This window comes from Betta splendens, chromosome 11, assembly GCF_900634795.4.
Source record: "Betta splendens chromosome 11, fBetSpl5.4, whole genome shotgun sequence".
Lineage (NCBI taxonomy): Eukaryota > Metazoa > Chordata > Actinopteri > Anabantiformes > Osphronemidae > Betta > Betta splendens.
In genome coordinates this window covers 4788490-4802149 of record NC_040891.2, presented here as the reverse complement: position 1 = coordinate 4802149, position 13660 = coordinate 4788490, and the positions used below count along the sequence as shown (strand labels likewise).

The window sequence follows — 13660 nt, the reverse complement described above, 5'->3', positions numbered from 1 at the left end:
AAGAGATTTCGTTGGGAGAAAGAAAATCAGCCGCCCTCTGGAACAAAAAAACACAATGCTCCAGTCGAGGACGAATTCCATTTTTCAAGCTGACAGCATGGCGACGCTCGCGGCCACATCAGTCGCTGACCACCGGCCCCCAGTCTGGACGTTTACATTTGTATCGTACGTATGGTGTCTATAGCTCGATCAATCCACGGAGCACAGACGGACCTGTTTCAGAGGGGCCATTCATGGAGGTGGACACTTTAAGGTCAAGGGTTTTCCTCTTCTATTACGGAAACACTGACAAAATTAGCTTTTCTATTTTGCGCTCAGCGTGTCCGAACGAAACCAACTTTGCTTTAATAACCTTTCATTTCATCGTTCAAGGCGATTTGGCGCAGCGTGTGAGGACTTGTAATATTCTTGGTACATCCACGCAGAGGTCAGACAGATGTACTTGAAATGTTAATTAAAGAATTACTGAAGAAAGCAATTATTCATAATTGCTACAGAAGCCAAGTGGAATGTGGAGTGTGTGGTACTGAGGAGAGCAAAGCCCACGTCTGTGGATCCACATACATAGGGTGGTTCTAACATGTAGGCCAAAATAGGTGTCCTCAGCCAAACAAACAAACAAACAAACAAACAAACAAACAAACAAACAAACAAACAAACAAACAAACAAACAAACAAACAAACAAACAAACAAGCAAACAAAACATTGTCTATGTCATGAAACACTCATAATATTGATTATTGATCTGACTGCTCTAGTCCTCCAGTTTTAAAGCTGTCACTTAATTAAACTGGAGTTCAAATTAAGACTGATGTCACTGTTTACAAACAGTTTCTGTTGCCCCCAAAGTCACCACAAAACTTAGAAATGCAACTAGCAAGGGTCTAGCATTAGCTGCTTGCAGTACAGTGTATTATTAACGTGTTAATTTATCAGCAGAAATGCAAAGGCCACAGTTTTGACCAGGTACAGTTTCTTAGCAATGATTTACTGTGCACCTTCATCTGTGTGCAGCCTCTCCAGTGGGTATAATGGTGTGTTGCTAGGTGCGCTTGATAAGCATTTGTTTTGATGCTTAATGTTATTGAACTTAGCGCTTTATCAGTGACGGCAGGGAGTTCTTGCATTACACTATAGAAAATGTCACACAGCTCAACATCAACGTATCATGAAATGAAAACTGAAAACATCAGTCGTACTTATATTAAAGTAAGCAACCTGTTAGTGTATGAGGCCAAACACTAAATTTGGCTTGTCTCGTGTTATTTAAGCGCCCCGGTGGAGTATTTACATTTCTCTGGCTCATTATTCATGACCTCTAGAGCTGGACTCTGGGTCCGGCCACGGAGAAGAGCTCCTGTACAAACACAGCAGAGTAGCTTTAAATAATGTTAGCGCTGGTACTGTAGCAGTGGAGCATTAGAGGAAGCAATGATTATGCTGTCAGTAATTATGAGCGATAGGCCTGTTTAACATGATTAACATGGTCTGTATAAACTAGTAATCTTGTATTTTTTTATATTATTCCATTCCTGCCGTGACGGTTTTTCTTAATATTGGGTTAATAATTTGTGTTGCTGCTGATTAAACTTAAGCTACAGCTGAAAACAGCTCATTTAGACTAATTGTCTCCTGAGTAACATATACAGCGCCGTCTGTGCGATATTTAGATATATGAACACATGCCGCTGAAGCTCTGGGTCGAAAGCACATATGGGAACAAGAGCAGGAAATCACAGGGATCCCGATCAGCCTCCGCTCTGCATTACAATGTCAGCACACGCCCCCAAAGGTTGCCAATACAACTCAGTCACAAAGGCTTTCTAAGCGCCAGCGCCCGTCCAGATACACACAACGTCTAAAGCCGCTTTACGTTCCAAACTCCCATTGTGATGGGAAACAAAGGGAGTGTGAACTCTGGAGCAAAACAAGCTCGCTGACTTCACTGTGCAAAAGAGATGCACGCCACGTTTCTATTAGAGCCTCCATTGTGAAAACGACCGAACGTCTCGGTTTCCATCCACAGGTGAGTCAAGACTTATCATCCCAGCACGTGTTGTCACAGTCCAGGTCATTTAGCCACTGCACTCAATCATTTCCGGTTTTATTTTGTACCACTTCCTGTTCAGTGCCCATGTTTTCAGTTCCAGCTTTACCTCCGGTTTTAGTTTGACGCACCTGTGCCCTGTTACTAATTACTCACCTGCTAACTATCCAGCCATCATCTTCACTCAGTATTTAAGCACCACCCCTCAGCCCTGCACCTTGCCAGATTGTCGCTTTTGTGTTCTTTGCCAGCAATCCAGCGTCTTGTACCCGTAATCTTGATAACCCGTGTATGATCCTGTTTTGTACCTGACCACGTCTCCAGCCCAGCCTGTGATAATCCCGTCTGCATGTGTGAGTCTGACCATTGCCTGTTTTTGACATCCGTTTGCCTTATCCTCGTCTGTGCTGCTACCGATGATCTACCTGTGTACCGACCCTTGCCTGCCTGACCACGAGCCTGAATAAACCCTGTTGTGCACTGAGCCTTGTCTCCGCTGTGCGTGTGGGTCCGCTACCTTGAGTCCGTGACAGTACAATCTGGCCACACTCGGACCCAGCCGGCGTCTTGCATCGGTTTAAGGGCTGCAAGGGATTTTGTTTTGTGTACTCAGACAACGCAGCGTCGCTATGGTGTTTACCTGCTCGAGTCTGCCGGAGGACCTCCGCTGGTGCTTCGGGGAGCTCGCGAGGAATTACGCGGAAGCCCCCAGTCTGAAGGCGCGGCTCCGCGTAATAAAACAGGCGATCGCTATCCTGGAGGAGGAATTTTGGTGGCTTGACTACCCGGGAGTGCAGACACTTTTTGAGAAACTCCAGGCAGTACGGAGGGATTTGGCACGCGCTCTGCGCGCGGCGCCCGCCGGCGTCTCATCAGCTGTTCCTGCTGCACCGGAAAGCGCTCCTGTCGTCGCCCAGTCGAGTCAAGCTCACGTTCCTGTCGCCGCCCAGTCGAGTCAAGCTCACGTTCCTGTCGCCGCCCAGTCCAGCCAAGCTCACGTTCCTGTCGCTGCTCAGTCTAGTCAAGCTCACGTTCCTGTCGCTGCTCAGTCCAGCCAAGCCCATGCCCACGTTACCGCCATAGTTCCCCAGCCCAATCCCGTCCGTGCCGTGGATCCAGCCCCTGCCTCAGCCCTGGCGGTTGAGGAGGTGAAGCCCACAGCTAGTCGCCGGAGGCCCAGACGGCGTCGACGACAGCCGGATTCCCCTGTCCAGGCTCCAGAAGACTCGGTCACGGAAATCAGACTGCCTCCTTCGCCAGCAGAGGGCACTCTCGCCCCATCATACGACATGCCCATCTCCATCGCAGGCATCCCAGACAGCATCTTCCTGCGGATCCGTGCCCAATGCGCCCCTCCGGTCCTGTTCCTGTTTGCACACTGGCTGAACTCCGCTGAGGCAGAGACCGACCCGGTAAGCAAGGAGCGTCACTTCCGTGAAGCTGCCCTGCTCATCGCCCGGAAGCCTGCGCTGCGCGAGGCCCTGGGTTTCATTGAACCCCCATCAGAGCCTGCACCCGTTCCTGCATCAGAGCCTGCACCCGTTCCTGCATCAGAGCCTGCACCCGTTCCTGCATCAGAGCCTGCACCCGTTCCTGCATCAGAGCCTGCACCCGTTCCTGCATCAGAGCCTGCACCCGTTCCTGCATCAGAGCCTGCATCCGTTCCTGCATCAGAGCCTGCATCACTGGCCCCAGCGTCTAAGTCTGCATCACTGGCCCCAGGGCCCCTGGCTGCACCACTGGCGGCAGCAGCTCCAGCTCACGCCTCACCTCAGCCATGCCAAGCTCCAGCTCACGCCTCACCTCAGCCATGCCAAGCTCCAGCTCACGCCTCACCTCAGCCATGCCAAGCCTCGGCTCAGCCTGCAGCAGCTCAAGCCTCAGCCCAGCCTGCAGCAGCTCAAGCCTCAGCCCAGCCTGCAGCAGCTCAAGCCTCAGCCCAGCCTGCAGCAGCTCAAGCCTCAGCCCAGCCTGCAGCAGCTCAAGCCTCAGCCCAGCCTGCAGCAGCTCAAGCCTCAGCCCAGCCTGCAGCAGCTCAAGCCTCAGCCCAGCCTGCAGCAGCTCAAGCCTCAGCCCCGCCTGCAGCAGCTCAAGCCTCAGCCCCGCCTGCTCAAGCTCAAGCCTCAGCCCCGCCTGCTCAAGCTCAAGCCTCAGCCCCGCCTGCTCAAGCTCAAGCCTCAGCCCCGCCTGCTCAAGCTCAAGCCTCAGCCCCGCCTGCTCAAGCTCAAGCCTCAGCCCCGCCTGCTCAAGCTCAAGCCTCAGCCCAGCCGGCTCAAGCTCAAGCCTCAGCCCAGCCGGCTCAAGCTCAAGCCTCAGCCCAGCCGGCTCAAGCTCAAGCCTCAGCCCAGCCGGCTCAAGCTCAAGCCTCGGCTCCGCCACGCCAAATTCAAGCCCCATCTTTACGCCAGCTAGCAGGCACCTCTGGCCAGCCACACCAGGTCTCAGTTCCTTTTCCCGTTCCTGTCGGCCATATTGAGGCCGTTCCTGTTCCTGTTCCTGTCGGTCATATTGAGGCCGTTCCTGTTCCTGTCGGCCATATTGAGGCCGTTCCTGTTCCTGTTCCTGTCGGCCATATTGAGGCCGTTCCTGTTCCTGTTCCTGTCGGCCATATTGAGGCCGTTCCTGTTCCTGTTCCTGTCGGCCATATTGAGGCCGTTCCTGTTCCTGTTCCTGTCGGCCATATTGAGGCCGCCCCTGTTCCTGTCGGCCATATTGAGGTCGTTCTAGTCCCAGTTCCTGTCGGCTCCTCTGAGGAGGACGCCGTTCTAGTCCCAGCTCCTGTCGGCTCCTCTGAGGAGGACGCCGTTCTAGCTCCTGCCACTGTCGGCCCCTCGGAGGCCGCAGCCCCCGACGATCCCCAGGAGGGGGTCGTCCCGGCCGCAGCGCCTGCCGCAGCGTCTGTTGCAGCCCCTACCGACCTCCCGGAGGAGGTCGGTCCAGCTCCGTCTCCTGCCGACCTCCCGGAGGAGGTCGGTCCAGCTCCGTCTCCTGCCGACCTCCCGGAGGAGGTCGGTCCAGCTCCGGCTCCTGCCGACCTCCCGGAGGAGGTCGGTCCAGCTCCGGCTCCTGCCGACCTCCCGGAGGTGGTCGGCCCGCTCCTGGTCCCTGTGGTTTTTGTGCCAATGTGTGCAGGTGCAGTTCCTGGTGGTCCGGTCCCGGACACGCTCGTCGCAGCTCCTGGGGGTCCGGTCTCGGACATGCTCGTCGCAGCCCCTGGGGGTCCGGTCCCGGACACGCTCGTCGCAGCCCCTGGGGGTCCGGTCCCGGACACGTTCGCCTCAGCTCCTGGTGGTCCGGTCCCGGACACGTTCGCCTCAGCTCCTGGTGGTCCGGCCCCGGACACGTTCGCCTCAGCTCCTGGTGGTCCGGCCCCGGACACGTTCGCCTCAGCTCCTGGTGGTCCGGCCCCGGACACGTTCGCCTCAGCTCCTGGTGGTCCGGCCCCGGACACGTTCGCCTCAGCTCCTGGTGGTCCGGCCCCGGACACGTTCGCCTCAGCTCCTGGTGGTCCGGCCCCGGACACGTTCGCCTCAGCTCCTGGTGGCCCGGCCCCGGACACGTTCGCCTCAGCTCCTGGTGGCCCGGCCCCGGACACGTTCGCCTCAGCTCCTGGTGGCCCGGCCCCGGACACGTTCGCCTCAGCTCCTGGTGGTCCGGCCCCGGACACGTCTGCCTCCGCTCCACGTCTGTCTTCGCCTCTGGTTCCTGCCTCGTCGCCACGTCTGTCTTCGCCTCTGGTTCCTGCCTCGTCGCCACGTCTGTCTTCGCCTCTGGTTCCTGCCTCGTCGCCACGTCTGTCTTCGCCTCTGGTTCCTGCCTCGTCGCCACGTCCGTCTTCGTCTCTGGTCCCAGCCTCGTCTCCACGTCCGTCTTCGCCTCTGGTCCCAGCCTCGTCTCCACGTCTGTCCTCGTCTCTGGTCCCAGCCTCGTCTCCACGTCTGTCCCCGGCGCCGTTCCCGGCTTCCCGCCGGCTCTCGCCTCACCTGCCCGACGGAGGGCCAGGTCCTTGGCGAATCCGGTGGCAGGGATGGCGCTGCCTCCTGCGTCGTCGGCCACCTCGGCTGGCCGGTTCCGGAGGCGACCACCTACCTGGAGGTCGCTGTTTCCTGCCGCGACGATGGCGCGGGTTCTGGCATTGCCGACCGCCGCGTCTTCTCAGTCCCCTGGAGCACCCCCGGTCTGGAGAGCACCGGCGCATGCGTTTGGCCACTGGAGGCAGCATGTTTCGACGTCGGCCTCCTAGAACTCTAGCCTTGTCTCCGGGCATAAGATGTGCCGTCTCGGCCTGGCGGCTGCACGGCCGTGACTCTCCTCGTCACCACCCCCCTTGAGGGATTGCCTGAACTTTGTTACCATCCATCATGGACTCATTATTCATGGACTCACCTCATAGACTTGGTTCTGTTCTCTGCCACTCATTTCTTGTGTCTTCATTCTCATGTGTGTTCTAGTCCGTCGCCCCTCCTGCTTAGCTGTGTTTTCCTTTTTTTTCTTGGTTTTCTGTTGGTCGTCTGGGAATCCGACCTAGACGGGGGGGTTCTGTCACAGTCCAGGTCATTTAGCCACTGCACTCAATCATTTCCGGTTTTATTTTGTACCACTTCCTGTTCAGTGCCCATGTTTTCAGTTCCAGCTTTACCTCCGGTTTTAGTTTGACGCACCTGTGCCCTGTTACTAATTACTCACCTGCTAACTATCCAGCCATCATCTTCACTCAGTATTTAAGCACCACCCCTCAGCCCTGCACCTTGCCAGATTGTCGCTTTTGTGTTCTTTGCCAGCAATCCAGCGTCTTGTACCCGTAATCTTGATAACCCGTGTATGATCCTGTTTTGTACCTGACCACGTCTCCAGCCCAGCCTGTGATAATCCCGTCTGCATGTGTGAGTCTGACCATTGCCTGTTTTTGACATCCGTTTGCCTTATCCTCGTCTGTGCTGCTACCGATGATCTACCTGTGTACCGACCCTTGCCTGCCTGACCACGAGCCTGAATAAACCCTGTTGTGCACTGAGCCTTGTCTCCGCTGTGCGTGTGGGTCCGCTACCTTGAGTCCGTGACACGTGTGGGAGACGTTCAGTGCAAAATGGCTTGATTAAATCGTCTCCTTTGCACCACAGCTCCCAATGATACAACATGCGAACATGTAAATCTCCTCACAGGTCACAGGGAACGACTCCTGCCTCATAGTGGCCTCTCACGCTGAGACAAACACCTTTCTGTCTCCAGACACCGCCGATTATTATCCCCGCGGGTAAAGAAAGGCGCACAAGTTGCGTGGACAGTTGTTGTGCTGCCGCCTCACACCACATCCCCTACGGCATTGGACGCGTAAAACAAAGAGGTGTGATTCCTGACTATGTGCGCGCAGAGAGATTACGCTAATTTCTCGGAAGCATTTTTTTCCTTCACGCCGCGTAGCATGAAATAACCTTTTATTGTTGTTTCGCTGCAAAGCGACGCACACACCTACCCGCACACACGCTGTCTCGCACTGTCTGTCCTCCTTTAACAGGCCGTGGCCGCGTGGTGCCAAGGCCGCCTGCTTCGCTGGGAGCACCTGGCGAGTTAGAGGCGAGGCCAGGTGGTGCGCAGCTTTGACTGCCAATTAGAGCGGTGGCTACGCGAGGGCTGCCCGAGATAACTCCTAATTAACAATGGACCTCGGAGGCATAACAATTAGCCTTTCCTTCAAAGAAACCCACGGAATGGATGCATGTCAAGCCCGCTGACAAAATCAGCTCTTTCCTTCCTCCGCGGCTGCCAAATAATACCCAGCCGGAGACAAACAGAGCGGAGGAGTGGGAGCGAATGCGAGGGGTGAGTCCTGTGAGTCTGAATGCAAAGTAAAGAATGGAGGCATCTCAGCTGACAAGGTCACAACGTATAAGAGGAAGAAAAGGTACAGATGATGCTTGGGTCGACTAATAAATGAATAAACCTCAGGGGGACGCATGCGCCTGTCAAACAAAGGGTGCGTCTTCACAGGACGTTACGTGTGAATGACGTATGGTCATGAACCTGGAGCGTTACTGTACATAATGCATCCATCCCGCTTCCGATGCAGCAGCTGCCGATCTCCCTCCGACGGCACCTGTCAATGAGCCTCATCCAACGAGCGCGCGAGAGGCGCCGCGACGTGACGCGACGCGGCTAATTGCGGGAGCGACGGTGTCGCTGATTGCGCCGGGGAGCGATTACGGCGGCAATCACGCGACGCCGTCCTCTTCGGGGGGTGGAGCGGTGCCAAGTGAGCTCCGCGTACTGTACGCTAAGAGCAAAGGAGCAAGGAAAAAAAAGCACGGTGCTGAGGTGTTTCCTGGAAAACAGCCAGGACTGTTAAGTGGAAACGGAGGGCAAATGAAAAAGGCCGGGAGACGGTTCCAAGGGGAGCCGCGTGGAGGAGAAGTGACCAAGTAACTCACGGTGAAGGATGCTGGTGCACGCATGCAGAACACGGCCCCAGGGACGGGCAGCACTCACTGCCCACGGGCTTGTTCCCGGGCCTCGCGGTGAAGCCGTGTACTTAAGAGGGTCTGATTGGGTCGGTGGCGAGCCGTGGGGGATTCCTCCGCCTGGAGTCCGGAGGCCGGAGCGGAATAAGTGATTGCAACAAAGCCCGCGCCGCCTGCCTCAACTCCGGTCTAGAGGAGAAAGGAAAAAAAAAAAAACCCGGCGGCGGAGACGCTGGAAGTTCGGCTCGTTAGGGAAACTTTGCACGAACTTCGCGCGAGGCGTTCGGGGGGCCCTCGTACGTTCCTGTTTGGCCCCTTTGAAGTGGAAAGAGCAGGCGCGCGTGCCTTTTCCCACCCCCTCGCAGCGCGTCCTCATCTGGCTGGCAGCTGGCGAGAGCCGCCGCCGTTCGCGGTGACTCATCGCAGCTCCTCCATTGTCAGCAGGAGGCCACGGAGGAGTTCCGCGCCGAGCAATCGCGCCGATCTTTTTAAATTGCAACGTATATGGAAGTCAGATTGAAGTGCGCATTATCGGCGTGAGACGCGGCCTCCCTCGAAATAGCTCCTCTGGCTCGTGCCGTGCCACAGCTGGCAATTGCTTACGGCACCTCCAGGTTCCAGGTGCAACTGGGCTCCTTGATCGTAGGTGTCAGCCCCATCTCCATCTCCGCCACCATCCTCTCTCTAAACACTGCAGCATCCCCCAAGGTCACCGCAGCCACTTTGATTGGAGATGTGATGAGGAACCGGCTGAGCTGATGTATTCTGCCTGCTTATTATTTATAATGGCAAGGAGAGGTTCCAGTGGCAAATTAGCCACAGACGTCTCACAATAAACACACATCAGAGGCGGCGGCTGCGACGCTCATAACCCATAAACCTGGAGTTGACACAGGCGCAGGATGATTTATGTTTACAAGCAGCTCCAGTGATTTATGTCTGAGGGAGTCGTGGTTTTGCGTAACAAGGCGTGCTTCCAGGACACCACACAACGCACTCGGGAGACATCTGCAGCAGGATCAACAGTTGCTCAGCTCACAGCTCGGTCCGAGAATAAAAGAAGAAGCGAATGAACCGCAGAGCTCAAGAGGCAGAAGTTGCTCTGTCTCAGTGCGGCACGTCCTATTTGCGCCTGCAGAACTTGAATGTTGAACTTTTACAAATCGTCCCCTATCGTCTCTTTTAAAAAGCAACAGCTGTTTTTGATTCCCGTTCCTTCTACTGCGGATCAGCCAGAAAGTTACCGAGCAACACCTGGTCAGCAGCGCTGTAAGACTTTAAGCCCGAACGCGCGTCGCTCCGGTTAAGGTGCTCAGATTAGACGCTATAATTAGAGACTAAGGTGTAGATGCGTTCAAAGCACGTTTCGGGCGCCAGTACTCACTTGAAGTCGAGCCCGGGATGCGCGAGCGAGGTCCCGTTATTTCCCGTGCCCGGCGACGCGGGAGCGGCACTTGCGCGGAGGACGAACATGCGAGCGAACCGGCCCGGTCACAGCTCGAAGGGTCCAATTTACGAGGGAAACGAGCTCCAGGCTGGCGACCTCCCGCTTTGCATGTGAGAACCCCGAGAGGAGCTTTAACTCTCTCTCTCTTTCTCTCTCTCTCTCTCTCTCTCTCTCTCTCTCTCTCTCTCTCTCTCCTCACGGAACGAGAACATCCATGCGCATTTCAGCGCAGGAGGAGCTGGTGGAGGAGGAGGAGGAGGAGGGAGATGGGAACAGTTCCCTTGCGCACACCGTTGCCCGCTTCCAGGCAGTGAAAGACATGCGTTTTATATCCGGAGCGCCGACCGAGAGGAGCTCCACTCTGCTACGCCCATCAGCATCCTCGCACGCACCGACACGCACACGCGGTGGGATTTGTTTGTCCCGCTGTTTGCCCCCCAGGAACGAACAATACGCTTTTACAGACTAATAAAGAACCCAGCAACATGTAATATCTCATATTTATTTTACTGTAAGTGCAATGCTACAACATACTTATATTTTAATACCACATTATATTTAACCATAAGATGAGTTTGTATTGATAGAAGTCCTTTCAGACTGACATACTGATTGACTAAAGGTGTTTTCCACAGGCTCTGTGTGGAGGAGACTAATGGGATGACAGAGGTGGCTGGTAGCTTAACTGCAGCGAGTCTTAGCAGAGGGAACTCATCCCAAGCAAAAGTTCACTCAACCATAGTAGCCTGAGGCCAGCAGAGACCTGTTGGGCAGATTTATGCCCGTGGCCATAGGCGACTGCTTAACCTTATGGTCTGAGGTCGGGGGAGATTCTCTATCCATTAGGTGCCGTGGCCTTTATGAGAAAGATTGGGTGTATAGATAGATAAATGGATGGATGGATGGATGGATGGATGGATGGATGGATGGATGGATGGATGGATGGATGGATGGATAGGTAGGTAGGTAGGTAGGTAGGTAGGTAGGTAGGTAGGTAGGTAGGTAGATAGATAGATAGATAGATAGATAGATAGATAGATAGATAGATAGATAGATAGATAGATAGATAGATAGATAGATAGATAGATAGATAGAGAGGTTTCCTCTATAGTTCAGATTTGCATACTGTCTTACGTTCAACAGTTCAACAGATGGGTGGGCACTTGGCTGGACAGGAACTTGATAGACCAGCTGAACATATAGTACAGGCAGAAGGGATGTAAGTGTGTGTGTGTGTGTGTGTGTGTGTGTGTGTGTGTGTGTGTGTGTGTGTGTGTGTGTGTGTGTGTGTGTGTGTGTGTGTGTGTGTATAGGGGGCTGTTGGGAATGAAGTGAGCATGTGTGGGGATGTGCAGACATTAAACCGGCAGCAGGGTAATGGAATAGAGCTCAATTTAGACGGATGCACTGTGAAATCCCATGTTTTTGCTTTGCTTTTGGCAACATCTGTGCTGGCGATGGCGCTGGATATGATGCCATTTGTTGCCATGGTGTTTTACACCAGTTGATGCTATAATTAAAACTGTAAGGGCTGTAATGGATTATTTCATTCTACTATAACTATGATTCAAAAATACAACACTAAGTCAAAACGAACCAAATGATCACAAACGTGAGAGGTTAGAATAACAAAGGAAAAAAAAATGGCCACTTCAGCTTTGAACTGATGGTACAATAGAAGCCAGGCTCTTCAGTTTTGGACAGCAGCCATGCTACTGGCTGAAAACGAGAGCTGCCACCAGCATTCAGCGTTTTAGCTTCCAGCTAGTTTTAAAGCTCACTTTAGCCCCATCAAATGAACGAAAACAATTCTTTCACAGTCTCTCAAAAGGAAAATAATATAATTGTTTTAATATTTAATGGACAACTGCATGCATGATCATGAGCATGCACGTATGATCATAATCTATCTGGTTGAATAGAAGCTGTCCTCTCACAGAGACCTGATTCTAATGTATTGAAAACAGTTGAAGAAAAGCAGCACGGGATAAATGCATGTATCTGGAACTAGCAACTTGGTGGATGTGTTCAAAGGTTATTATAGAAAACGTGAAAAAATATGAACTATAATATAATAATTTGTAAGGACTATATCTTGTCTAATGTTGATACAAGAAATTACTAAATTTTAATTACTTAAAATTAAGCAATTAAGTATTAGTTCTGTATTCTCAGTCTTCAGTTACAAATCCACGCAGTGTATAATGTGGTGATAAAACCACTCTTTCAGCATGACAAAGCCCCATAGGTCACTGAATGCCACTCTCACAAGGCTTTTTATTGATTTGCTGTGACCTTTCCATCAGATGATAGGGGTAGTGGAGTTGTGAGGAGGCGGAGGAGGTTTAATCAAAAACTGTTTTTTGTGAGAATTAGACAGTTTGAATATATCAACGTTTTGAGCCGATCGCTGCTACAGAACGCGCGGGCGTCCACACTTTGTGCCCGCTGGGATTTCAGTCACTGTCAAATGCAACTTCACATTTTGGGCACAGGAGCTTTGATGGTTACCTTTCACCAAAAAATGTTTTGAATTCCGATGAACTTATTCGCTCCTTGATTGGCAGCTTCTTCTCATTTCTTTTTCAAAGGCCCACTTTTGTCCCCAGGTCATGGAATATTAATGCGGGGGACAACGTCAGCTTGTAATTACAAAAAAAAGAAGGACGGGGGGGCGAGATTGGATTTGTGCACTTTCAGCAGCACTGCCACTCTTACTCTGAAGGGCCAATCAATACCGCCAACATTACCAATTCTCTCCAAATGCTAGCCTGGAGATATTCAATTAACAATGATTGAAAGATAAATGCAGTGCGAAAGGAGTTTCATTTTTTATTGCACCTGTCAGTTGTGAATAAGAGACTTTTAGTGTTTTTCATTTTTTTTATTACACATCATAGACCGATGCCAGGACCACATATGTAGTCTCAAGTCATTCTACAGCACATTGCTGCTGCAATAACCTCAGCGTGGCAGAACCTGAGCACAGCTGGATGCACGTTCAGTAAGAGTATCCAGTTAATTGTGTCACGCTATAATGTTTTTCATGCGTCTGTCAGGTTAAATGTAGCAATTTTGTCCGGTGCTTCATCCTCAGAGTATAGACAGTATGACATTTTCGCTACAAGAGGCTGAGAAGAGATGGGAAATCGAATCCATCACTTCCAAGACAGTAGTAAAACTGCACGTTCAAGGACATGCTATACGTAATATTGGTCACCAGAGTACGAGTCTTTCATAGTGTACAGTGAAAGTGTTGATTTCTACGCTGAGAGCGATGCATGCTGGGCTTCAGCTGCAGAATCTGTTGGCCAAATAGCACTATCCCAGCGTGAGGCACACAGCCCTCTGGCAGTATCCTTCTCACGCAGAGCCAAGGTCACTTGGCTAACGACGCTATCTCATCTCGCAATGCTAAAGGATTCGACGGCTCCGTGGGAACGCTTCCTCCACGGACCCTCGTCCACGGCGAGGGTCGCGTGGCCTCCGTTACTCAGCCTGCAGCGCGTCGCTCTCCATCGCACTTAATTGCGCCTGCGTAAAAACGCTAATGGGATGAAATCTGGCTCGGGTGTTTCACCTCCTCCCACTCTCTCTCCAGTTCACATTCAACTGTGGGCCACTGAAATCATATTGATCCCTTCCTCTCGCTAGTTTACGCTTAAGCGCTTAACTCTCCCCTTCCAGTGAAGTCGAATAAAATAATCAGT

General features: G+C 52.7%; 1 protein-coding gene across 3 annotated transcripts in view; it reads right to left on the bottom strand.

Moving 5' to 3' along the window:
• Positions 1–10221, bottom strand: part of LOC114865468 (CMP-N-acetylneuraminate-beta-galactosamide-alpha-2,3-sialyltransferase 1-like) — a 43315-nt gene extending 33094 nt beyond the window's left edge. The window contains exon 1 of one of the 3 annotated variants that reach the window (XM_055512824.1): positions 9888–10221. The gene's annotated coding sequence lies outside the window, so the exon portion shown is untranslated. The remainder of the gene's footprint in view (positions 1–9887) is intronic. The other 2 variants (XM_055512828.1, XM_029166617.3) reach the window with 2 other exon arrangements.
• Positions 10222–13660: the final 3439 nt, after the last annotated feature.